Source organism: Balaenoptera ricei, chromosome 8 (assembly GCF_028023285.1).
Source record: "Balaenoptera ricei isolate mBalRic1 chromosome 8, mBalRic1.hap2, whole genome shotgun sequence".
In the NCBI taxonomy this organism is placed as follows: domain Eukaryota; kingdom Metazoa; phylum Chordata; class Mammalia; order Artiodactyla; family Balaenopteridae; genus Balaenoptera; species Balaenoptera ricei.
Genome location: NC_082646.1, coordinates 108,425,933 through 108,453,130, shown reverse-complemented (window position 1 = coordinate 108,453,130; position 27,198 = coordinate 108,425,933). Strand labels below are relative to the sequence as shown.

At 49.4% G+C, this 27,198-nt stretch overlaps 1 protein-coding gene across 13 annotated transcripts in view; it reads left to right on the top strand.

Annotated features, from left to right (window-relative positions):
• PC (pyruvate carboxylase) overlaps positions 1-27,198 on the top strand; it is a 106,540-nt gene that overhangs the window by 48,800 nt on the left and 30,542 nt on the right. Inside the window, exon 2 of one of the 13 annotated variants that reach the window (XM_059932110.1) lies at positions 6,221-6,359. The exons of 11 other annotated variants lie outside the window; for them this stretch is intronic. The gene's annotated coding sequence lies outside the window, so the exon portion shown is untranslated. Of the gene's footprint in view, positions 1-2,197; positions 2,228-6,220; positions 6,360-27,198 lie in introns of those variants that run through there. One more of the 13 variants, XM_059932111.1, reaches the window with a different exon arrangement.

Below are 27,198 nucleotides of genomic sequence, written 5' to 3'. Positions count from 1 at the left end.
TGCTGGATGTTCTGCTTAGACTGAAAACAGCTGCACAGATGATTACGTTCCTCTGTGATGCAGTGAGGGGTAGGGAGCTTGCCTTTCTCCCTAGCCTTGTTGTGGCAGCTGGTGTCCCAGTCACGCCAAGGCTCACATGGCTTGTGAACACGCAAAGCCAGGTGGCCTTCCCGTCACAATGCTCCCTCTTGCTGGAGCACTTCCTCTTCCTCCTTCCCTGCCAGGCCACCTGTCAGTCTCCTCCTTAACCTCCAGTCTCATCTCTAGATGTCATTCCTGCTGCTGTTGAATAGAAAGTGGCTATTCATAGTAACCAGATCCATTGAGCCCTCACAAACAACCATGCAAGGTATATGTTGTTAATCCCCAGTTTATAGATGACGAAACATTTTACTATTCCTGGACAGAGCCTCTCGTTGGAGTGTCGTTCTGGCCTCATCTCCCGGGATCTCCAGCTGCCGGTCTTTGCATGGTTTATTAGTGGTTCGCACCCTTCCTTGGTGGGCTGGAGGGGAAGTACGAGGCTGCTTGTTGTCAGCTTTGGAGAAAGATGAAGAGGTGGAAACACAGGTAGCTGTGCGGGTCAGGATCTGGATCCGAGATCCTGGATCCGAGGGCCCCCACTGGGTTTTCACTTAACTCGTGGGCTCCAGGAGGCTCCTGTGATTTGGACCTTCACCTGACTTAGGGACCAGGTGCACCCACATTTCATTAGCAGGCTCTCTGGGCGCCAGCTGCCATGTCAGGTGGACGCACGGAGCCAGGGAAGGCCCTCTCTGACTAATTAACCTTGGGTTCTGGACACTAAGCAAAGTTAGAACAGTGAGTTATTGACTCTGCTCCCTCCAAGAGCTTGTCAGAGCTGAGGCTGGTTGTTTTTGTTTTGGTGGTAGTGGGTGGTACCCAGTGGGTGGGAACGCTACTCCTGTTTTTTTTTTTTTAAAGATTCATTTTTATTTATTTATTTTATTTATTTTGGCTGCGCCGGGTCTTAGTTGCGGCACACGGGATCTTTGTTGCAGGATGCAGGATTTTTTAGTTGCAGGATGCAGGATTTTTTAGTTGCGGCATGCGAACTCTTAGTTGCGGCATGCATGCGGGATCTAGTTCCCTGACCAGGAATTGAACCCAGGGCCCCTGCGTTGGGAGCGCAGAGTCTTACCCACTGGACCACCAGGGAAGTCCCTCTACTCCTGTTCTTGACTGGAGTGGTCTTTGGGAGAACACTGCAGTAAATGAATTGGTCTGGGTGGGCTTAATAATGTGGGCGTGCATTTAAAAACCTTGCTAGGGCTTCCCTGGTGGCACAGTGGTTAAGAATCCGCCTGCCAATGCAGGGGACACGGATTTGAACCCTGGTCCTGGAAGATCCCACATGCCGCGGAGCAACTAAGCCCATGCGCCACAACTGCTGAGCCTGTGCTCTAGAGCCCACGAGCCACAACTACTGAAGCCCACGCACCTAGAGCCCATGCTCCTCAACAAGAGAAGCCACCGCAATGAGAGGCCCACGCACCGCAACAAAGAGTAGCCCCCGCTCGCCGCAACTAGAGAAAACCCGTGCGCAGCAACGAAGATCCAACGCAGCCAAAAATAAATAAATTAATTTTAAAAAAACAAAAAAAACCTTGCTAACGAGGTCATACCAGGCCAACAGCCCACAAGAGCCACTGGGTAACATGTGCCCTTGTAAGGAATCCAGTCTCCTGGCCCCATGATGTTACCAGTTCCCAGGGGCACAACCTGAGGCATCCTGAGGTCTCAGGAGGGGGAGAAAGACATTAGACGCCTCATTTTTTTCTTCTCCTGTTGGATCCTCTGTTCCTTTTCTTAGGCCAGAAGCTCTCTCCTGCCTGGCTCTCCCATCCCTGGCCCCGGTCCTCTTCCCCTTGTAAAACCCAAATACCACTGCCCTTTAATCCTTCCGCCAGAACACATGGGCAGCAGCTTTTCACTGCCTCCTCCCAGCTCACCCCTGACCTGATTTTGTTTTTTTGCCTTTTCTCAAACAGTCTGTTCAAGGTCTACTCATGAGTTGGAGGTTGGCTCACAAGCAGCCTCTCTCTCCCCTGAGCCGTAGGGGAGGGGGCAATTCTGGAAAGTCATTGACAGAGGCTTAACCCAGAACGTCATTTATAAACAGGCAGCAGGCAGAGGGCCCAGATTTCGGTGTTCCGGCACCAAGGACAGCATGGCCTCCCTGGGGCTCTGCAGATCAGCTGCCGCGGTAAGAGGACCGCCTTTCAGAGTCCCCTAGGCATACTGTCCTGGGTGGGGTGTGCACGCACTGTGGCCTCGTTTCTCTCCTCTCTGGAACTTGGCAGCCTTCTCATACCTGGGAAAGGAGAGGGTACAGGGATTCTGGGAATGGTCCTTAGAGACAGGAATCCAGGAGGGGTGGCCTGGATCACTGCTCATGGGCCTGTGGGGACACTGGTCAGGGATGGGCAGGACCGAGGAGCCCAAGGTAGGCAAACCCTACCTGACAGTGAAAATGGGTTCTGCCCAAGACCTGGGGACAGAGGAAGATGGGCCGTGGGTCCCAGAGCTGTGGGCCAGAGTGCCTTTGTGTGGTGGTGACATTTAGGGGAAACGTCACGTGGTTCCTTTGACTGGGGTCCCTTGTTGAGATGGTGAAGCTGCCAGCGGTCAGGGCAAGGGTCTGCTCTGAGCACAGCACCAGGCCGGGGGCCCAGGGTGCACACGTGCTGTACTGCACATCCTTGGCCAACTCGGGCCTTGATGAAATGCTCTGGAGCCGCAGAACAGGAAGGCCTGGCTTTCCTTTAGGAATCTGGGAAAGATCAGCTCTCCTCAAGACGTGAGTTTGTGATTATATCCTAGACAGCAATGAATGGAAAGTGGGTAGGCACCCCCTTCTGGGAGGCCAGATTTCTGGCATTTGAGCAGACTCACAGCTCGGGTCTCAGGGGGGAGGACTTATCCCATTTGCTTAGAAGAAAACCTTTCCCTCAGTTTACAGGGAGGAGAAACAGATAAGGGCCCCAAATGGCTTCTGGTTCTTATCTTCAATTGCAAACAGGCCAGACTGTCCTCCAGGTCATGGGATAAAGACTCAAGGAGAAGGGAGAAACTGGCTGTGTGTGTGTGTGTGTGTGTGTGTGTGTGTGTGTGTGTGTGTGTGTGTGTGTGTGTGTGTGTGTGTGTGTGTGTGTGTGTGTGTTCAAGGAACAGGTGAGAGGGAAGGACATACAATTCCCTCTGCTTTGTCCCAAACTTCCCAAGAGCAGAAGTTGATAAGGAATATGCCTTTTCTCCCTGGTGTCCTGGGCCAGGGATGGAGGGATGTGGTTCCTTTGATTTTATTCCCAGTCAGATAACTCTAAGGGACACCTGCCATGAGGAGGAAGTCTGAGACAAGGAGGCAATCAGTACTTACTAATCAGGATGGATCTGGAATGATCTTGTTTGTGTATTTGGTCTCCTTCTGACTGGAATGGAATGTCAGTTTCACGTGGGCAGGGACCTCTTCTCTCTTGTCCAGGTGCCTAAGGGCATCTGGCGTGTTACAAAGGCTCAGTCAATATCGAATGATTGAATGAATGGAGTGCCTTTTCTTTGCTTCTCATTTCACTAAGCCTCTCTAACTTCATTTTCTGTTGATTCCATACCAGACTTTTCACTTGATCAGCACCTACTTGGTGATGCCTGACCCTGGCCCTAAACTAGTCAGGCCAGACTGTGCTCGCAGGGAGAGGAGGCCCATGGCAGACCCTCTCTCCGTCCATCTGCCCGCTGAGCAGGTGCTGACACCCCGTGTGCCAGGCGCTGCGACCCGCCAGGGCCTCTTGAGTGGATCCTTCCTCTGAGCCCAGATCAAGTCCCCACCCCCATGACACCTTACCCAGCTCTACTCAGCTGCTTCACCCTTCCCCCGCCTCCTTTGCTTATGCTAGGTGTTTAATATTCCTTATATTTCAAGTGAGCTAGTCTTGTCTCCTCACCAGATAGACAGTTTCTTGAAGGCACAGGCCGTGTTTTATATTATCCTCTGTGCTCCAAGTCTGTGTTACAGGCAATAGGTGCTCAGTAAACATTTGATGGCTCTGATTGTGTGAAATCTAATCATAGTCCTTTGAGGATGCTTTGCAGTTTACAGTTTATGAAACCAAAGGGACAGTCTGCAGTTTCACGTACAACAGGTCGCTTACTTGTCAGCCCTCCGTGTTGGACGGATAAGCCTGCTTTATAGGTGGACTAACAGGTCTGAACTGTTTTTCACTCATAACACTTCTGACATCGAATATGTGGGTTTTTTCCTCACACCAACCGATTCTCCAGTTCTCTGCAGACATCAACTAGGTATCCTCCAATTCAGTTCAGTTCTGACACTACTGAAAGTTAGCGCAGACCCCACAAGTGAAGGGCTCAGTCCCACAAGACGGGCCCGGCTTCAGACACCAATTACAACACCTGGCCTCCTGTGAATCAGAGATTCCCCTGACCCCTCCTCAGGTTCAAGAATTTTCTAGAACTGCTCACAGAACTCAGAAAAGTACTTTACTTAGTATTACCAGTTTATTTTAAAGGATACCATGAACAGCCAGATGAAGAGGTAAATAGGGCAAGGTCTGGAAGGGTCCAGAGTGCAGGAGCTTCTGTCCCCAGGGGTTGGGGTGCACCACCTCTTGGCACATGGATGGATTTACCAACCTGAAAGTTCTCTGAACCCCATCGTTTAGAGTTTTTATGGAGGTTCCATTACACAGGTATGATAGGCCATTGGTGATGAACTCAATCTCCAGTCCCTCCCCTCCAAGTAACGGGGTAGGGCTGAAAGTTCCAACCTTCTAATTACAGGGTTGATCTCTCTGGCAACCAGCCCCCATCCTGACGCTATCTAGGGACACACCAGGAGTCACCTCATTAGCATAAACCCAGGTGTGATTGAAAGAGGCTGATTATGAATGAGAAAGGTGGCTCCTGTCTCCCCTACCACTCAGGAAATTCCAAGCATTTTAAGAGCTCTGTGCCAGGAACCAGGGACAAAACCCAGATTATATATTTCTTATAGATCACAGTATAACACAGGTGCAGAGAGGTAGATTGATCCCCAGGGTCAAATGACCAGATGGTGGCAAAGCCGGAAATTGAACCTGAGTTTTTTGACTGTCAGACCTTGCCCTTCCTATGGAACCACGCGGTGTAGGGTGCGTATGGGGGTGTATGGTCCCCACCTTCGCTTCATCAAAGCTGCTCCTGCCCTCCATGAAGGGAGGTTCCTGCCTGACTTCACCTGACTGTCACCCCTGCACTCCCCACCCCCTCCCACACCCTGGCTGTTTTTCCCTTTATCCTTCCAAAGCTCCAGCTCCTGGGATGCTGGTGCAGTGAGTAGAAATGGAAAATGGGCTGCATGAAAGAACACTGAGGTGGCAGGGAGTTCAGGAGGTGGTGCTGGGGCCTGGGGAGCAGCAGATGGGGCTGGAAAGCCCATTTTCCTTATCTAGAAAGTGAAGATGAAGGACTTCCCTGGTGGCGCAGTGGTTAAGAATCTGCCTGCCAATGCAGGGGACAGGGGTTCGAGCCCTGGTCCAGGAAGATCCCACATGCCGCGGAGCAACTAAGCCCGTGCGCCACAACTACTGAAGCCTGTGCTCTAGAGTCCGCGAGCCACAGCTACTGAAGCCCGCGCGCCTAGAGCCCGTGCTCCGCAACAAGAGAAGCCACCGCAATGAGAAGCCCGCGCACCGCAACGAAGAGTAGCCCCCGCTCACGGCAACTAGAGAAAGCCTGTGCGCAGCAATGAAGACCCAGCGCAGACGAAAAAAAAAAAAATTTAAAAAGAAAAAAAAGAAGATGCTGCTGCCTGTGCCAGTAATCAAGGTTCCTGTTAGTAGCAAATGAGAGCATCTATAAAGTACTTTATAAACTGCAACGCCATAAGAATATTGTTGTTCAATATAATTATAGTATGCAAGTTGCAGCTCAGTAAAGTTTCAAATGGGATAATACCCACCTCGTAAGTGTGAGGGTGACCTGGCTGGTGCCTCGTCCAGGGCCTGGTACTTAACAGACGCTTGTAGCCATTATTCATTATTACTGTTTTTGTACTTATTGTAAGACATGGCCTCTTCCCTCAGAGAGGGGTGGGTGGCACTGAGAGGGCCTCCTGAAGTAGGGACCTGTAGGTTGGGACTGAGAAGATAGAAAAGGCAGTCTGTCACCTGGGGCTTTCGTAATTCATTTACTACTTCAGGTCCCGAAACCCTGTTTTTCCATGAAGTCTAAACTTCTCAGCTGGGGTGCTCCTTCCTCCCTGGAGAATTTTCAGCAGTCTAACTTCTCAACATTGGGGAGAAACTACTACCTTCAAGCGAACACGCCCACTGCTGTTGGTAAGCAGAAAGTGAGTCTTGGCACTTCAGAACCTGCTCAGTAGGCAAAAGAGCCCGCGGTTGTAGTTGCCAGAGCTCCTGGCAGCCACCCGGCTCCTCTCCCCTCCCAGGGCATGCGCTGCAGGGTAAAGGCCAGTGTGGGTCTGTGCGCCCCGGCTATCACTGCAAAACTTCAAAACAACCCAGGGGAGGCTCCTGCTCCACTCAGCTGGGTGCTCAGTCGGGCTTCCACCAGCGATGGGCGCAGGACCAATGAGGTGCAGTTAGCCTGTGCGGGAGAGGCTGTGCTGGGGGGCGAGGCGTGGGTGTGCTGCTGACCTGGCTGGTGGGGGAGCAGGCCCTCACACAGCGATTGCAGGCCCGGGAACAGCCAGGGCAAGCGCGACGGTTGGGGAGGGACGGTTGGGGGTTGGCAGGCAGGGCAGAGCGAGGGTGGTAATGAGTAAGCTAGATAGGATGGTAGATCTTAAATCTACCCCCAGCAGGCTCCTGGGGAGCAGGGCCGTGACCGAGGCACAGCTTGGGACGATGGGCAGAATGGAATGTGATTGCCGTGGCCAAGCTACGTATCCTGAGTTTCTGTTTCCTTACTTACAAAGCTGGGGCCGTACTACTCACCTTACAAGGTTTTTTGATGGTTAAATGAGATAATGTGAAGCACTTAATGCCATGGCTGGCGCTCGCTGGCAAGCCCATGCAAGCGGTATCCATGGTTCTGATGCTTTGCCAGGTGGCCGCGGTCATTAGGATAAAACCAGCAGTAGTGGATGCCTAGGACTCCGTCTCTGCGAAGCCTCTGGCCGGCGTTTGTGCTCAAATTCCAGGTGAAAGGTCAGATCAAGGGGCAGCAAAGGAACGTTTTCCTGGGGAATCAAGAACAGGGAGAGAAAGCAGCAGCAGCCATAGTCAAGGTCTCAAGGTCGTGTCCTGTCTGGGTTGCTGTTTACTTTCCTTCTTCCAGGAATGGAAGCTCTTTGCCACTGAATTCCCGTACCATCTCCTCGGCTCGTGGACTCTGTGAGGTGGTGATCAGTTTACCAGAGAACCAGGTTTTCACGCTGAGTGAAGTTCCACAGTGCCTTCCTCTGTAGGGTTGTTCGGGGTGTGGGTGTTGAGCAGAATAGCAGTAAAGGCTGGCCAGGAATGGTCGACGGTCTCGCATTGATTCTGAGAAACTGAATTAATCGGCCAAGGCAAGTCAGGCACCCAGCAGGGGAGGTTGAGGCATCCAGGGACGAGCAATGGTGGGAAGTCATTACTTACCTCTAGGCCTGAAGGGGTCAGGAGACGAAATAGTGTTTCCTCCAGACTTCAGGGCGGGTTGACAGTGTGGAGGCGAGGATGCCCCGCAGGGACTGTCACAGCGGCCGGACGTCTCCCGAGTCAGGACTGTGACGTCAAGGCCAGCAGAGAGTGGGGAAGAGCATACTCCACGTCCTCTCTTCTCCCAGCCTCCTCTCTCCTGCCCGGGGCCTCCCATTGGCTGAACCTGCAGGACGCCAGCCAGCGAGGGAGTCCCGGTACCTCCATCCACAGGCCTCCGCTTCACTGGGTGCAGAGCAGAGAAGGGGGATGCAGAGAGGTGAGCAGAGAGCAACCAACCAGGAAGCCTCTCCCAAAGGCTAGTTCCTGGTGGAAACATCGACTCAACAGGTGTGACGGACTTCCCTGGTGGCGCGGTGGTTGAGAATCCGCCTGCCAATGCAGGGGACACGGGTTCGAGCCCTGGTCCGGGAAGATCCCACATGCCGCGGAGCCACTAAGCCCGTGCGCCACAACTACCGAGCCTGCGTTCTGGAGCCCGCGAGCCACAACTACTGAGCCCGCGTGCTGCAGCTACTGAAGCCTGTGTGGCCTAGAGCCTGTGCTCCGCAACAAGAGAAGCCACTGCACCGAGTAGCCTGCACACCGCAGCGAAGAGTAGCCCCCACTCACCGCAACTAGAGAAAGCCCGCGCGCAGCAACGAAGACCCAACACAGCCAAAAATAAATAAATAAATAAATAAATTTTTTTTAAAAAAAGATAATAACAAGTGCTGGCAAGGATGTGGAGGAGTTGGAGCCCTTATAAGCTGCTGGTGGAATATAAAATGGAGCAACAGATGTGGAAAACAGTCTGGCTGTTCCTCAAGTGGTTAAACATAGAGTTACCTTATGATCCAGCAATATATACCCAAGAGAATTGAAAACACATGTGCACCCAAAACTTGTGCACAAATGTTCACAGCAGCATTATCCATAATAGCTAAAAAGTAGGAACAATCCAAATGTCCATCAGATGGGTTAATAAAATGTGGTCTATCTGTACAATGAGGTATTCTTTGGCAATTAAGTGGAGTACCGTTACCTGTTACAACATGGATGAACCTTGAAAACATTATGCTACGTGAAAGAAGCCAGACACAGAGGAGCATATAATTTAGTATTCCTGTGTCAGTTAGAAGCAAGGCCCTGGGCCTCAGGTGTCACTCATGTTGTCTTCCTGTGTCACAGGTTCAGCCAGAGGCATTTCCACCATGGGTGCCATCAGTAGGAATGCTGGCTCCGCTTTCCTTCAGGTCCCCTTGTGGGGAAGGGTGCCTGTGGAGTGGTCCTGTGTAGTCCACGCCTTACCTGGTGCCCCTCTGCATGCCACGCTCCGGGGACGCCCTCTGCCTTCCTCTTCTTGCAGCTCCTGCTGCCTTTCTGGCCTGTTCTCTCCCTTTTTGGGTGGGGCTCATCCACAGTAGCTTCCTGAGAAGCAGTGCCAGGAGGTCAGTTGTGGCAGGCCTGTTCTTTGTCTTTTTTTTTTTCCTAATTGTCTTTATTTGAAGAGAGCTCAAAATACTAACAGAGTATCACTTTATTACAGTCATGATTTCACAGTCACAAGACAAAGTTTCAAATTTTACGAAGAGTGAAATGGCTTTATACATGAACTTCGGTTTAATCCAAATATAGCAGCTACCCAGGTTTCCCATGGAACTTGACCATAATAATGTATGTCCCATTCTCATACGCATCCTCATTCCCATAGACTGCTCTTAAATTGAGTTTGATTCCAAAGTGATTAAAATTGAGAGAGCATCTAACTGGCCTGAGGATCCAGTGATTTGTTCTTTATCTTTATTTCACCTTCACACATAATGGATAGTTCAGCTGGATAGAGAGTTTCAGGCTGGAAATCATTTTCCTTTTGCAGTTTTAAAGAATTGCTTTGTACTTTTCTAGCTTCCCAAGTTGCTATTGAGAAATCCAAAACCATGCTGGTTTCAGATTCTTTGTGCCCCCTTTCCCCCACTTTCTGCAAGCTTACAGGGTCTGAAATTTCACAACATGCCTGGTGTGAGTCTGCATTTGTCCATCTTGTCGGCTCAGTGCGTCCTTCCATGTGGAAACATGGCCTCCTGTCCTAGGGGTTTCTTGAATTATTTTGTTTCTTCCCCTGTGTTTTAGCTGATCTCTCTTTCTGAGACTCTTGTTATTTAATTTTTGGATCTCTTGAACTGGACTCAAATTCTCTTCCCTTTCTTTTTTTTTTTAATAAATTTATTTATTTTATTTATTTATTTTTGGCTGCATTGAGTCTTTGTTGCTGTGTGCCGGCTTTCTCTGGTTATGGCGAGCGGGGACTATTCGTTGCGGTGCACGGGCTTCTCATTGCGGTGGCTTCTCTTGTTGCGGAGCACGGGCTCTAGGCATGAGGGCTCAGTAGCTGTGACTCACAGGCTCTAGAGTGCAGCCTCAGTAGTTGTGGCTCACGGGCTTAGTTGCTCCGCAGCATGTGGGATCTTCCCAGACCAGGGCCCGAACCCGTGTCCCCTGCATTGGCAGGCGATTCTTAACCACTGCGCCACCAGGGAAGCCCTCTCTTGCCTTTCTTGCCCACTTTCCGTTTCTTTGTCTTTGTTTCAGTTTCTAGGAGATTTCCCTTACCTAATCTTCCAACCCTTCTATTGATTTTTTTGTTTGTTTTTCCCATTATATTTTAATTTCCAAGAGCTTTTCTTGCTCTCTAAATGGGTCTTTAAAAATATGTGGGGCTTCCCTGGTGGCGCAGTGGTTGAGAATCTGCCTGCCAATGCAGGGGACATGGGTTCGAGCCCTGGTCTGGGAAGATCCCACATGCCGCAGAGCAACTGGGCCCGTGAGCCACAATTACTGAGCCTGCGCGTCTGGAGCATGTGCTCTGCAACAAGAGAGGCCGTGACAGTGAGAGGCCCGCGCACCGCGATGAGGAGTGGCCCCCGCTTGCCACAACTAGAGAAAGCCCTCGCACAGAAACGAAGACCCAACACAGCCAAAAATAAATAAATAAATAAATTTAAAAAAAAAAATATGTGCATAACATCCTGCAGTTCCACCTATGTAATCTTTTCTTGTTTCTCTGAGGATACTAATGCCATGTTCATTTAAGTTTTCTTCTCCTTGCATGGACTGTTTCCTCCAAGTTGCTTTTTTCTGCTACTTTCCTTTGGTCTCTCTTTGAAGGAATCTGTCCTCGGCTGCCCAGTGATCTCTGGTTGCCGGTTCACAATTACTAGTAGGGCTAAAAGCTGCCTGGGAGTCCAGTTTCTGAGGTGCACAGTGGTGATGAGGCATGCTGTTTGTTGGGGAACCTCAGTGTCAATATCCTGAGGCCTCCCCTCTTGGGCTGGGTCAGGTCTCAGAGGAGGGGAAGGGCTGGCTGCCGGCGTTCTAGGAGCTGAGTGGGCGAGGGGACAGGGTGCAGAGGCTCACTTAGCCGTCCTCTCCTGTTTTTGGCAAAGGTACCCAGGCCCTCAGCTGTGCCTCGCACCCCCCAGTGCAGACCCCGAGCTTCGGCCTCTCCAGAGAGCAAACCTCTGTTCTTCAGGAGACGGTGGGAGAGGGGTGGTCTCCAGCAGCATGAGGAGGGGGAACGGATCTAGGGATCTAACTGCTTCTCAAAAGCTTTCACCCAGCTTCCATTGTGCGTATCAGCCCATTCACCCCATCCCAGGGGACCTGGAGCCACAGTTCCCTAGCTTTTCTTGGATTCTGTGGTGGAAACTGGTGGATGATCAGCCTTCCCCTCTGCCAGGTAGGGCCACGAGGTCAGTTAACCCAAGCTGCTTCCACAGTTATGTTGCTGTGGTCTCCCCTCCTGGTCTCTCTGTCCTTGGGGATTTATAGCTTAAAAAACAAAAACCTCTTACTAAAGTTTTGGTGGGATTTCAGGAGGGAGAAAAATTAGACACATAACCCAGACATGAGTGGGCTTTGCACAGGGAAAAGGGCATCCAGGTGGGGAGCATCTTGGTGGAAGGAGTGCTCTGAGGAAGACGGGAACATGCTTGGATTATTTGGGAACAAGGAGGAGGCAGTTTGGCTGGAGTTACAGGACCCAGGAGGCTGAGGAGTGATGGGAAATGAGGCTCGACAGGCAGGTTGGACTAATGATGTGAGGCGAGATTCTTACCTGTAGGCAGTAAGGGTCATGGAGGGTTTTAAAAAGAGAGTGAAAGAATGCCTGCACTGGGGATGCTGTCCTCAGTATGTAGCCTGGATCAGTAGCTAAAGCCATTGGTTGGTCTTGGTTAGGAGGCTTTTACAGCAGTTCAGGCAGGAAGAAGGGGGTGATCTAGGGTGGGTTAGTGGAAATGAAAGCAAGGAGGACATGAGGAATTTCAGAAGAAGAACTGATGGGCCTTCTTGACTAGATGGTGGGAGAGGGAGAGGGAAGGGCAAAGATGACCCCCAAACTGAAGCCCTAGTTCCCTGGGGATGGAAGACAAGAGGTGTTTTGTTGGGTTTTGGGGAGTGTGTGTCATCTGGGATGGGGGAGGGAGGGGGTAGGTTCTGTTACAGAATAGACATTTGACATGTATATGCAACAGCTATTATTTTAAATCCTCACATTTCAACCTGCAAATGCCTCTATTGGTTAAGAAAGAGAGAAGGGGCTGGGGTGGGGAGAGAGAAAAGGTGTCAAGGGTATATGAGCAAGGAAATCAGTCCCTTAAAAAGCAAAGACTAATTTTCACGTTGTTAAATGAGATTATCAAAGGAATCTTTATTTTGGTGTTCTCACAGGTTCATTAGTGTTGCAGAATGGCTTCTGACCTGCCTTGAGCAGAGAGAGGTTCTGATTCATTTCTTCCTTAGCTCATCCTCATGTTTTGACTGAATTAAATGCTCTGTACAAGAGTCTTCTACAAAAGACACAGAGGCGGGGCTTCCCTGGTGGCGCAGCGGTTGAGAATCTGCCTGCTAATGCAGGGGACACGGGTTCGAGCCATGGTCTGGGAGGATCCCACATGCCGCGGAGCGGCTGGGCCCGTGAGCCACAATTGCTGAGCCTGCGCGTCTGGAGCCTGTGCTCCGCAACAAGAGAGGCCGCGATAATGAGAGGCCCGCGCACCGCGATGAAGAGTGGCCCCCACTTGCCGCAACTAGAGAAGGCCCTCGCACAGAAACGAAGACCTAACATAGCAATCAATCAATGAATGAATCAATAAATAAATCTTAAAAAAAAAAAAAAAAAAAGACACAGAGGCCTCTTTTTTTTTTTAATTAAATTTTATTTTATATTGGAGTATAATTGTTTTACAGTGTTGTGTTAGTTTCAGGTGTACAGCAAAGTGATTCACTTATACATATACATATATCCATTCTTTTTGAGGTTCTTTTCCCATAGGTTATTACAGAATGTTGAGCAGAGTTCCCTGTATTATACAGTAGGTCCTTGTTGATTATCTAATATATATATAGTAATGTGTATATGTTAATTCCAAACTCCTAATTTATCCCTCTGCAACCCCCCCCCTTTCCCCTTTGGTAACCATAAGTTTGTTTTCTAAGTCTGTAGGCCTGTTCCTCTTTTGTAAATAAGATCATTTGTGTCATTTTTTCAGATTCCACGTATAAGTGATATCATATGATATTTGTCTTTGTCTGACTTACTTCACTTAGTATGATAATCTCTATCAGAGATTATAATAATAATGCCATGTGGCTGCAAATGGCACTATTTCATTCTTTTTTATGGCTGAGTAATATTCCATTGTATATATGTACCACAGCTTCTTTATCTATTCCTCTGTCAATGGACATTTAGGTTGCTTCCATGTCTTGGCTATTGTGAATAGTGCTGCTATGAACATTGGATGCATATATCTTTTCAAGTTATGTTTTTCTCCAGATATATGCCCAGGAATGGGATTGCTGGATCATATGGTAGTTCTATTTTTAGTTTTTTAAGGAACCTCCATACTGTTCTCCATAGTGGTTGTACCAATGTACATTCTCACCAACAGTGCAAGAGGGTTCCCTTTTCTCCACACCCTCTGCAACATTTATTTATTATTATTTTTTTTTAAACATCACACGCACACACACACACACACCTCTGTTCTCATGAATTTAAAAAAAATTTTTTTTTAATGTTTTATTTATTTATTTATTTATTTATGGCTGTGTTGGGTCTTCGTTTCTGTGCGACGGCTTTCTCTAGTTGCGGCAAGTGGGGGCCACTCTTCATCGCGGTGCACGGTCCTCTCATTATCGTGGCCTCTCTTGTTACGGAGCACAGGCTCCAGACGTGCAGGCTCAGTAATTGTGGCTCACGGGCCTAGTTTCTCCATGGCATGTGGGATCTTCCCAGACCAGGGCTCGAACCTGTGTCCCCTGCATTGGCAGGCAGATTCTCAACCACTGCGCCACCAGGGAAGCCCCTGCAGCATTTATTGTTTGTAGACTTTGATGGTGACCATTTTGACTGGTGTGAGGTGGTACCTCATTATAGGTTTGATTTGCATTTCTCTAATAATTAGCAATGTTGAGCATATTTTCATGTGCTTTTTGGCCATCTGTATGTCTTCTTTGGAGGAATGTCTATATAGATCTTATGCCCATTTTTTGGTTGGGTTGTTTGTTTTTTGATATTGAGCTGCATGAACTGTTTGTATATTTTGGAGATTAATCCCTTGTTGGTCACTTCATTTGCAAATATTTTCTCCCATTCTGTGGGTTGTCTTTTCATTTTGTTTATGGTTTCCTTTGCTGTGCAAAATCTTTTAAGTTTAATTAGGTCCCATTTGTTTATTTTTGTTTTTATTTCCATTTCTCTAGGAGGTGGATACAAAAAGATACTGCTGTGATTTATGTCAAAGAGTGTTCTGCCTGTGTTTTCCTCTAAGAGTTTTATAGTGTCCAGTCTTCCATTTAGGTCTCTAATCCATTTTGATTTATTTTTGTGTATGGTGTTAGAGAATGTTCTAATTCATTCTTTTACATGTAGCTGTCCAGTTTTTCCAGCACCACTTATTGAAGAGGCTGTCTTTTCTCCATTGTATATTCTTGCCTCCTTTGTCATAGATTAATTGACCATAGGTGCATGGGTTTATTTCTGGGCTTTCTATCCTGTTCCATTGATCTGTATTTCTGTTTTTGTGCCAGCACCATACTGTTTTGATTGCTGTAGCTTTGTAGTATAGTCTGAAGTCAGGGAGCCTGATTCCTCCAGCTCTGTTTTTCTTTTTCAGGATTGCTTTGGCTATTTGGGGTCTTCTGTGTTTCCATACAAATTTAAAAATTGTTTGTTCTAATTCTGTGAGAAATGCCATTCATGATTTGATAGGGATTGCATTGAATCTGTAGATTGCCTTGGGTAGTATAATCATTTTGACAATATTGATTCTACCAATCTAAGAACATGGTATATCTTTCCATCTGTTTGTGTCATCTTCGATTTCTTTCATCAGCATCTTATACTTTTCGGAGTACAGGTCTTTTACCTCCTTAGGTAGGTTTATTTTATTTTTATTTTATTCTTTTTGATGCGATGATAAATGGGATTGTTTCCTTAATTTCTCTTTCTGATCTTTCATTGTTAGTGTATAGAAATGCAAGAGATTTCTGTGTATTAATTTTGTATCCTCTAGCTTTACCGAATTCATTGATGAGCTCCAGTAGTCTTCTGGTAGCATCTTTAGGATTTTCTACGTATAGTATCATGTCATCGGCAAACAGTGACAGTTTTACTTCTTCTTTTCCAATTTGGATTCCTTTTATTTCTTTTTCTCCTCTGATTACTGTGGCTAGGACTTCCAAAACTATGTGGAATAAAAGTGGCAAGAGTGGACATCCTTGTCTTGTTCCTGATCTTAGAGCAAATGCTTTCAGCTTTTCACCATTGAGTGTGATGTTAGTTAGCTGTGGGTTTGTCATATATGGTCTTTATTACGTTGAGATAAGTTCCCTCTATGCCCACTTTCTGCAGAGTTTTTATCATAAATAGATGTTGAATTTTGTCAAAAGCTTTTTCTGCATCTATTGAGGTGGTCATATGGGTTATTTTTAATATTTTTAAATTTTATTTTATTCATTTTTTTTTTGGCTGCATTGGGTCTTCATTGCTGCGTGCGGGCTTTCTTTAGTTGTGGAGAGCAGGGGCTACTCTTGGTTGCGGTGCACGGGCTTCTCATTGCGGTGGCTTCTCTTGTTGTGGAGCATGGGCTCTAGGCACATGGGCTCAGTAGCTGTGGCTCGTGGGCTCTAGAGCACAGGCTCAGTAGTTGTGGCGCATGGGCTTATTTGCTCTGCAGCATGTGGGATCTTCCCGGACCAGGGCTCGAACTCTTGTCCCCTGCATTGGCAGGCGGATTCTTAAGCACTGTGCCACCAGGTAAGCCCCAGCATGTGGTCTTTATTCTTCAATTTGTTAATGTGGTGTATCATACTGATTGATTTGCGGATATTGAAAAATCCTTGCATCCCTGGGGTAAATCCCACTTGATCATGGTGTATGATCTTTTTAGTGTATTGTTGGATTCGGTTTGCTAGTATTTTGTTGAGGATTTTTGGGTCTGTGTTCATCAGTGATGAACACGGCATGTACTTTTCTTTTTTGTGTGGTATCTTTGTCTGGTTTTGGTATCAGGGTGATGGTGGCCTCATAGAATGAGTTTGGGAGTGTTCCTTCCTCTGCAGTTTTTTGGAATAGTTTCAGAAGGTTAGGTTTTAACTCTTCTCTAAATGTTGGATAGAATTCACCTGTGAAGCCATCTGGTCCTGGACTTTTGTTTCTTGGAAGTTTTTTAATCACAGTTCCAATTTCAGTACTTGTGATTGGTCTGTTCATGTTTTCTCTTTCTTCCTGGTTCAGTCTTGGAAGATTGTACCTATATAAGAATTTGACCATTTCTTCTAGGTTGTCCATTTTATTGGCATATAGTTGCTTGTAGTATTCTGTTATGATCCTTTGTATTTCTGTGGTGTCAGTTGTAACTTCTCCTTCATTTCTAATTTTATTGATTTAGGCCCTCTCCCTTTTTTTCTTCCTGAGTCTGGCTAAAGATTTATCCATTTTGCTTATCTTTTCAAAGAACCAGCTTTTAGTTTCATTGATCTTTTCTATTGATTTCTTCATCTCTATTTCATTTATTTCTGCTCTGATCTTTATGATTTCTTTCCTTCTACTAACTTTGGGTTTTGTTTGTTCCTCTTTCTCTAATTGCTTTAGGTGTAAGTTTAGGTTGTTTGAGATTTTTCTTGTTTCCTGAGGTAAGGTTGTATTGCTATAAACGTCCCACAGAGACCTCTTTATTGGGGCTTCCCTGGTGGCGCAATGGTTGAGAATCTGCCTGCTAATGCAGGGGACACGGGTTCGAGCCCTGGTCTGGGAAGATCCCACATGCCACGGAGCAGCTGGGCCCGTGAGCCACAACTACTGAGCCTGCGCGTCTGGAGCCTGTGCCCCGCGACAGGAGGGGCCGCGATAGTGAAAGGCCCGCGCACCGCGATGAAGAGCGGTCCCCGCACCGCGATGAAGAGTGGCCCCCACTTGCCTCAACTAGAGAAAGCCCTCGCATGAACCGAAGACCCAACACAGCCAAAAATAAAATAAAATAAATAAATAAAGTAGCTATAAAAAAGAGACCTCTTTATTTGGGGTCTGTAGCCAAACCGGCAAGTGGAGAGGGGGTACCACTCACCCAGCCCACCCTTACTGCCTGTCTCCAGGTCACGGTGGGATGCTCAGCCCGTCTAGGTGTTCTTTTCGTCTGTGGCTCCTGGGGAGGTGAGGAAAGGGCCCTGGTTGTAGCATTTGCCGATTTCTGTGGTGTACAGATGCCCACTGTGGTCAGTTTCAGGCTGTTACCTCAATGTCACTGAGCACTGAGTTGGAAAGGGGCAGAGTCAGGGAGCTGGTGGGAGCGATCGATCTGTGCCTGGTGCAGGTGGCTCATGGTAGATCCTCCCCCAAAGGATGCGCGTGGGCAGGAGGACCCCATTTCTTAGGTCATCTGACTTGCTCTGACTAAGGAGGCTATGAGGGTCAAGTTGTGCTTCAAAGCGTCGTCTCCACAAGCAAGCCCCAGCCCGACTGGGCTGGCCTCTGGTTCTCTCCTCATGGCCCTGGCCCTGCCCACCTCTGCCCATCAGAAGCAGGGCCAAGTGCCCTGTCCAGCCTCTGCATTGCTGACACTGAAAGCTGACATTTATAATAGAGGCCCGTTATGTGCCAGACACTCTTCTGAGCACGTTACATACATTAACTCGTTTGATCTTTGTAACGAGCCTATGCACGTTACTGTTATTACCCCTGATTTTACAGATGAAGAAATTCAGGCCTGGAGATTAAACAGCTTGCCCAGAGCTAGTGGGCTTGGTGGAGCCCTGACTAGAACCCAGGCCGTTCGACCCCTGGGGTCTCACCACTGTGTTTTCCCTGCCCTGTTACGTCAACATCTGGGAATTCTCTTCATGTGTTTTTTTTTCTCCTTAAGATCCAGTCAGGGCCTCGGCACTGTTGGTGCATTGGGGCTGCCAGATAAAATACTAGTTAAATTCAAATGGCTAGTTTATTAAAATGACTAGTTGAATTCAAATTTCAGATAAACCAATAATTTAGTAGTGTAAACATGCTCCAAATATTGCACAGGATATACTTGTACATTTTTTTTTAAATGCAGTCTAGCTGAAATTCAGATTCTAACTGGATACTTTGCATTTTAATTGGCTGAATCTGGCGGCCCTTGGCTCAGCGACTTTATCTTGGTTGAGAAGAAAGTCGGATGCCCGGGAGGAGATTGAAGTAATCAGTCTTGTTACTCACATTTCTCTGGCCAGATTGTGCTGAGGGCTACCAATCTCTGATTCATGGTACTTTTTTTGTTTGTTTAATTGATTTTTTGGCTGCACCGTGCGGCATGCGGGATCCTAGTTCCCTGACCAGGGATCAAACCCACGCCCCCTGCAGTGGAAGCACCAAGTCTTAACCACTGCGCCTCCAGGGAAGTCCGTCATGGTACATTTTAAAGTAAAACATATTTAATATCTAAATTCCAAACATGTCTAACTTTTGCTTTTCTCCTCTAAAGAAAGAATATTAACACAACCTGTTGTAGGAACATGCCAAGATACAGGTAGATCACTGCAGAGACTTAAGAAATCTCATACAATCAGTCTAATATTTTGCTATTCCAGAAGACTCATTTGACCTAAACCAACTCATTCAGAAAACTGTCTAAAATTTTTTTAAACCCCCTCACAGGGAAACGCCATTGCCTTTTCTAATCTGTATCTTTTGCTGATCTGACCGGCCAGATATTTTTCGTAAAGCTTAGTCTCATCCTGCTTCTTGGAGCGGCTATGGCTAACCAGGAGTTTGGGTGTGAACAGGAAGCACGGCCGTCTGCAGGTCTGCCTTCCCTGGGCTGCTGCTTCTCTGGCTGTGCCTCTCTGAATGTGATGTCTTGCCCTGTCAGCCCAGAGAGCCAGAGCACAAAAGCCACTGGTCATCTCAGCCCTTGGCAGGGTCAGTGCATTGGGTGACGCCTGGGTCCCAACCGGTGCTGGGGTATTTTACACTGGCACTAGAGCTTTGCTCTCAGAGGAGGGAGGCGCTCTTCATCCAGTACAAGGCCAGTCTTTCACCTGAGCTGAGGCGCTTTCCGGGGGTGCTCCATCTCTTTAACTCCTAGCAGCCTACCCTCCTGTTTCCAAACAGCATTCGGCTCTATTTTCTGACCTCCTCCTGTGGAAGGTTTAGCTCGCTTTTACCCCCCAGCCCAGACATATACCCACTTTCCCTGCTCTCCTCCTTCCCGCATGGTTATGTAACCATTTAAAAGTACATTTTCAGTTTTTACATTATTAAAATCAAGTAAATATTCACAGTTGAGAACACCAAGTGTATACATGATAACATTTTCCTGTATAACTTTTCAGTTTCCTGGAGTTACTCTTTACCTCATTCCTTCATCCCCAGACGAACTATAAATTGCCATCTCCTCCCCATTTTTTCAGAGACATCAGGTAATCCAGCCTTTTTGTTTGTTTATTTAGACCCCCGATTGCCCCCTTGGAGCCCCATCTCTGGAAGCTTCCTGGCCCGTGCTGTTGTCTGGAGAAGCAGTTCTCACCATCCCCTGAGAATTCCCCGGGCTTCCTTCTGTGCTGGCTCCCAGGCTTCTCGGTCTTGGTTTATTTACTCCCTTGTTTTGTTGGTGCTCATCTCCCAAGAGTTTCCTGGGAAAATGCACGCAAGGGTGGTAAACTTTCCTAGGCCAAGCAGGTCTGAAAATACCTTTCTTTTGCCCTCACGCTTGATTGATAGTCTAACCGGGTAGAAAATTCTAGGTTGGAGAGCGTTTCCCTCAGAAGTGGCTCAGCGTTACTGTGGCCTCCTTCTTTTCGGGAGTGTAGTTGGCTGAGTGATGGCCCCCAAAGATGTCTAGGTCCTCATCCCTGGCACCTGTAAGTGTCACATTATCAGGGAAAAGGGTCTTCGCAGATATGACGAAGTGAAGGATCTTGACATGGGGAGGTGACCCTGGATTATCCGGGGGCCCTAAATGCCATCACAGGTGTCCTCAGAAGGGAGATGCAGGAGGTTAGACACACACTGCGGTTCTAGAAGGCCAAGTGATGACAGAGGCAGAGACTGGAGTGATGTGGCCATAAGCAGAGGCATTCCGGCAGCACCAAAAGCTGGAGGAGGCAAGGAAAGACAGTTCCCTGCAGCCTCCGGAGTGGGTATGACCCTGCCTGCACCTCGATTTGGGCCCAGTGAAACTGATGCTGAACCCTGGCCTCCAGAACTAAAAGAGAATACATTGGTCGTTTTAAGCCACCCACTCTGCGATACAGGAAGTTAACGGGATCCCCCTGATCCTATTTCCAGGCAGGACTTTGGGCATCGTGCTGGGACTCAAAGGGTCCTCACAGCCACAAGTGCACGCCCTTCAGGTTCAGGAGGTGATGCTGGATGACTCTGCCCTGCTCCCCCCCGGGGGGCTGGGGGTGGGCTCCCCGGACTCAGTCTCTTATTTTCTTACCTTTTCTCCTATTTGCCATATGTCAGTCTTTTTGTTATGCTTTCTGGGTGATGTCCTCCACTGTCTTCTAATTCTTCTATTTATTATGTTTAAAAATGTCTGCGATGCTATTTTTAATTCCCCAGAGCTCTTTCTCATTGCCTTTTTAAAATAGCTGCCACCTCGCAATGCTATAGCTTCTCTTACTTCTCTGAGATTAATTACAGTGTTTTTTTCCTAAGTATCTGCTCTCTCTATTACTTTCTCCTCAGAGTTCCGTGTTTTTATTCCCAATTTGCTTTGGTGAATTTTTTTGGCTTTGTCCTCAAACATCTGGTGATTTTGGCTGTCCCTTCATACTGAAGCCGATTGGAAAGCCTGGGCACGGTGGGGCTTATGGACCAGTTGTCCTCACCTTGAGAGGAGGCTGCAGGCCACCCCTTTCTTTGGGTGCCCACTACGTGTCTGTAGCCACGGGACGTCCGTCCTGGGCGGGTGGTTTCCTAGAGAGGAGGCCTCAGGGTGCTCCCTAGCCATCAGCCTGGGAACCACTTCATGGTAGCCGAGGGCTTTGCCATCTCCCCTGCTGTCTGCAGCGCCGTCTGGTGCCCCGTCTGCCGCCTCTCCCCTGGCTGGGCCTCGTGGCCACAGTGGAGCCCTTCCAGGAACCCAACCTCTCGTCTTCTGCAAGGCGCCAGTGCCTGGCGGTCAGGAGCGGGGCCCTGGATGCCCATAACCGGTCCACCTGGCTCTGACACGTCCTAGCAGCGTGCTCTTGGGCACATGACTCCGTCTGTCCTGCCTGAGCCTCAGTCTCCACGGCTCTAGACCTGGGAACGCAGGTGAACCGTCGCAGGGGTCGCTGCGAGGATTCAGCGAGTGACTGCACTGGACTCAGCAGGGCTGAGGCTGTTTGCTGTTCCTGTGGTTCTGCTGGGCTGTGGTGGGGAGACGGGTCTGGGGCTCTCACTCCCTTAGACTGTAACCAGCCTCCTGTTTGCAGCCCCACTGTCCAGCCGACCCACTAAGTTCTGAACTTCCCAGGAGCTTGCAACTCGAATTTGCTCACTGTGTGGATTCCTCTGCGTGCTCTCCACCCCCCACCCCCAGTCATTGCCACTTGCCCACATGCTGTGCGTCGTTCAGTTTTAAGGGCCTGTCTCATCTGCTGCCCTTGGCTTTCCCATTTGTCCTTGGGGGTTTGTGCTCTTTTTGAAAAGATCCTTTTACCGATGTTTTAGTGGGATTTCAGAAGGGTAGAAATGAACCCCTGTGTTCGATCCATACATTTCACCAGACCTCGTTCCTACCGTAAAATGTGAAGCAAATATGTCAACATAGTGACATCAGTTTATTCTGAGTTTCTGGGTCTTATATATATTGCTAGCTGTATTGTCTGTATTTTTCAAATGTTTCATAAAGAAAAGAAAAAGAAAGAAAGGGAGGAAGGAAGGAGGGGAGGGAGGAAGGGAGGGAGGGAGGGTCCCTCGATCCTAGTACCCTCTAGGATCGTCTAGGATCCTCAAATGCTCATCCTGCATTTCTCCTCTTCTTACTTGAACATTAAGTTAGGACGTCCTTGTCCAGACATTGGGGAGTTTGCAGTAGAGACCTCTTCACCTCCCACTAACTCACTTTTACCTCTAGCCCCTCTGAGCCACCGCTGAGGCCACCAGTGAGCCCTCTGCTGCCAAATCCCATGTCTGTTTTTTTCCACTCCTTATCAGAGCTCTGCTGCCTTAGACATTGACATTCCTCGGAACCCTGGCGCTCACCTATGCGCCCACAGCCCTGGCTGGCCCCTGGGTGTCCCTCTGCTCATCCTGGACGGTGGATGTCTCTGGCCGTCCCGTCCATGCCTCCTGCCCTCACGTCCCCAGCAGGACGTGGCTCCCAGACCTCCGTCTCCTGCTCAGAGTTCTCCTTCAGCGTCACGCTCACGTGCAGCCGCCTGTTTGGACTCCCCAGCTGCATAGCTTGCAGTTAATTCAAGCTCATCGGGGTCAAAACTGAACTTGCCGGCCGCTACCTACATCCGCTTCTGTGTTCCTTAACTTGGCGTCGCCACTGTTCACCCCTTCCCTTAAAACAGGAGCCAAGAGCCACCCTTACCTGTGGCCTCTTTACCCCTCGTCGAACAGGTGCTGGAGGAGTACTTCCGGCATGTTTCTTGCCTACATTAGAACATCTTCCTTGTTTTTCTTCCACCTCTAGTCTTTCCTCCTCAAATTCGTCTTCCTCAGAACAGCCAGAGTGGTCCCTCTAAATTGCAAATCCCTCCTCCCCGCCTAGTTTCCTGGGTCACATCCCCTGACATTGAGGGTAAGTCTGCGCCCCTTGCTGTGCATGCAGGCTCGTGACCTGGAGTCTAGGTGTCTGCGCTTGGTCTCCTGGGCAACCTCACTCCCTGCCTCTGGCCTCAGTGGACATTTGCCAGGCTGTTTGCTCCTTTGTCTTTGCTCCCGCTGTCCCCACGCCTGAACCACCTCCCTTCTTCCTCCTTGTCCTTTGATTCGTCCCTGGTGTGTGTCTTCAGGAGGTCTTCCTGCTGGCTCTGCCCTCTCTCCATGCAGCCACGTGTTGGCGTCGGCACTGTTCACAGGCTCGTTTTTGCTGCCACCCACTCGGCCTTTCCTGGCCCAGAGGGGGTGCTGATCACAGCCATAAATAGCTCCGTGCTCTGAAGGCCCCCGCTTGGCCTGCTTCAGGATGAGCGGGTGAGAGAAGGGGGTGTTTTTATTTTTTATTTTTAAAAACAATTTTTGGCCACGCTGTGCGGCTTGCGGGATCTTAGTTCCCTGACCAGGGATTGAAGCCATGCCCTCTGCAGTGGAAGTGTGAAGTCCTAACCACTGAGCCACCAGGGAATTCTCAAGGGGGCGTTTTTTTTTTTTTTTTTTTTTTTTAATTTTATTTATTTATTTATTTATTTATTTATTTATGGCTGTGTTGGGTCTTTGTTGCTGGGTGTGGGCTTTCTCTAGTTGCAGTGGGCGGGGGCTACTCTTCGTTGCGGTGCGCAGGCTTCTCACTGTGGTGGCTTCTCTTGTTGTGGAGCACAGGCTCTAAGGCATGCGGGCTTCAGTAGTTGTGGCACTTGGGCTCAGTAGTTGTGGCTCGCGGGCTCTAGAGCACTGTGTCAGTAGTTGTGGTGTATGGGCTCAGTAGCTGTGGTGCACGGGCTTAGTTGCTCCGCAGCATGTGGGATCTTCCCGGACCAGGGCTCGAACCCATGTCCCCTGAAGGGGGCGTTTTTAACACCATGCTCCCCAGCCCCTGGTTTTAGGGTCTCTATAGGTTCTGGTCATTTATGGGGAACGTGGGTCTGTTAGTTTCTTAGGGCTGCCATAGCAAAGAACCAAAAACGGGATGGCTTACGGCAGAGATTTATTGTCTCACAGTCTGGAGATCAGAAGTCCAAAATCAAGGTGTCGGCAGGGCCACGCTCCCTCTAACAGTTCAAGGGGGGGATCCTTCCTTATGTCTTCCAGCTTCTGGTGTTTCCAGCAATCCTTGGCGTTCTCTCCAGGCACATGGCTGTCTTCTCCCTGTGTGTCTCCACATGGTCTTCCATCTGCGTGTGTCTGTCTCTATGTTCAAATTTCATCTTCTTATAAGAACACCAAACATATTGGATTTGGGCCCACCCTAGTGACCTCATTTTCACTGATTACCTCTGTAAAGACCTTATTTTGGGGAATTCCCTGGTGGTCTAGTGGTTAGGACTCCGCACTTCCACTGCAGGGGGCATGGGTTTGATCCCTGGTCAGGGAACTAAGATCCTAAATGCTGTGCAGAGCGGCCCAAAAAAAAAAAAAAAAAAGACCTTATTTCCAACTAAAGTCACATTCTGAGGTCTTGGGGGTTGGCACTCCCACATATCTCTTTGGGGAACAAAATTCAGCCCATACACTGGTGTCCACTTTCCTACCACCTTGAAACTGGGGTGACCTGAGTGAGCAAGTGGGGACAAGGTCCTATGTGACTCGCCAGCTGGGGTGGCTGTGCCACGAAGGTGTCAGGGAGCTTTCTGGACCACCTGCGTGCCTGCTGTGTTTTGGTGTCCGTCTCCCTGCAAAGCATTGTCCAGCCATGGTTAGAATTGAGTCTTTAGTGCCTGTCACCCCTCTCAGCCTTGAAATGCTGTCCTGGTTCCCACCCTCAGGCTGGGAGGTATTTTTTGCTGACCTTGCCCCTTTGACCTTCCTTGTCAACACTTTGGGCTCTTATCTGTGTGTAAGGGACACTTGTGTGTCCCTTTAGCTTGTGTGTGCTGCTCCCAGGAGGGGCCATGCCTTATTCATCTTTGTCTAGGCGCTCCACAGTATTTCTGGGCTCACAGTACTCTGCAAGCTCATGTGGCCTGGAGCAGTCATTCATTCATTCGCTCATTCATTCCCCAGACATTGAATCTCGGTGTCAGGCACTGGGCAGAGTGCTAGGGAGGCAGTGGGGGACAAAACAGACCGAGAATCCCATCGCCAAGTCCTCACAGTGTCTAGTGAGATGGGTCAGCGAATCGTTATAACATTAAGTGCTCCTTTTTTTTTGTAATTTCATTTTTTTTAAATAAATTTCTTTATCTTTTATTTATTTATTTTTGGCTGTGTTTGGTCTTTGTTGTGGTGCGCAGGCTTCAGTAGTTGCGGCATATGGGCTCAGTAGTTGCGGCACACGGGCTCAGTAGTTGTGGTGCATGGGCTCAGTAGTTGTGGCACGCGGGCTCTAGAGCACAGGCTCAGTAGTTGTGGCACACGGTCTTAGTTGCTCCGCGGCATGTGGGATCTTCCCAGACCAGGGCTCGAACCCATGTCCCCTGCATCAGCAGGCGGATTCTTAACCACTGCACCACCAGGGAAGTGCTAAGTGCTCCTTCTTGAGGACACAGACACGACCTCACCGAGAACCCCCACAAGCAGGAGGACGGGGTGTGGCAGGGACAGTGACAGAGCTGCGCTGAAGACAGATGGCCTCCCGAGGAAGGGTGTCGGAGCTGGCTGGGGACGGGGAGGTGTCCAGGAAGGCCTTCCTGAGTGGGACCTAAAGGATGTGGAGAAATTCGCGCGAGTGGCCTTCCCGCTGTGAGCCTGGCCCGACGTTCAGGTCCCCAGGCAGGCGTGCGCAGGTTGGCAGTAGCACTCCTTTTGCACCAGGGGGCAGTGTTTGCCCTGAAAGTCTCCCTGCCCTCAAATGAGGCTGGGACAGGGCAGCCGCTGCTGTGCCCACGGGGCCCCCTCCTCACCCTCTACTTCCTGCCACTCCCTTGCGGGCCTTGATCAGTCCTCATGCGCCTCTCTCTCTGAGCCTCCTCCGTTTCCCAGTCCACAAATCCCCTCGGCCCACGCAGGGCCCGTGGTCCCAGGTGCCGCTGTTCCCCCCTCTCCCCTCTGCCTGCCGCCTAAATCGAGGGTTACCAGGGGCGATGCAGAGCCCCGCCGCTCAGGGTGGGAGGTGGGCTGTGCTGCCCCAGGCCCCGCGCTGTTTCCGCTCCGAGTCTCTTCCTGCCTTTGATGTTCTCGTGCCCCTTTCTTCTTCATCTGTCACCTCCGTTGTTTCTCATGTCCTCCCTTCAGCTCCCCCTACTCAGAAATCTCGGCCTTGGTGTGTCCTCTCTTGGGCACTTTGATATCAGTCACTGCAGCCCTGAAAGTCAGGCGGAGTCTTTCCCTTTCGTCTGTCCCCGTTGGCCTCCAGCCCCGGGCCACCATCGGACACGTTTAGGACAGCGCGGAGCTGCCTGGAAGGAAGGCTCCCCGAGAGCAGCCCCATCCATCAGAGGCTCGCTTCTGCCACAGCGTGGAGTCCTCGACCAAGAACTCTTTCTTTCTGGTTCTGACCTGCTTTTGCTTGCAGCCAGCCACTGAGGCCTGCTGGGGGCAAGGGATAAAGCCTGGTGGAGGTGCTAGTGCTGGGGGCGGGTAGTAGGAAGTAATTGTGTAGGAGCCTCACTAGTTAATTTGGAGATTCCTGGGGCCTGTTTCTGACCCACTCTCCCTCCTTCTCACCCCATCTGGCTGCTCCAACACACGTCTGAGATGGATGTGCTCAGGGACTTGGGGACTGGGGGCGGGCAGTTCAGTCTGTGGGTTTCCAAAACTAACACATCAGCCAGCCACCCCCAAAGCAGGGCCACGGCTTTCCTTTCCTCTGTGCCTCCTGCCCACGGTTGCCCTCTGAGTCTGCAGGAGCTGCTGTGTGAAGAACAGGGATATTTAGGGTGGAAGCAATACAGATCCTCGAAGGAACATTCCAGGGCCCGATGCTTGGCTACAACAGCTATTCAAGTGGCCGCCTACCCTGATCCCAGCAAGGCTGCTCTGGCTGAGAGCATGTCCACCCTGAGCCCAGTGGCTTTATTGTCTGGACCAAAATTTGGATGGTGATGGCTTGACAGTGGAATTCTGTGCTGCTCTTGGTCGCAAGAGACAGCCTGGGAGGTGTAGTTTAGGTCTGAAGTAATGGGACCTCTAGTGACATTCTGATGATTTATTGGATGAATTGAAACTGCCCTAGCCCATCAGGGACACATGATTGCTGGCACTGTTAGCCTGCTCCCTGGTGAGAAGTGCAGAGCCCCA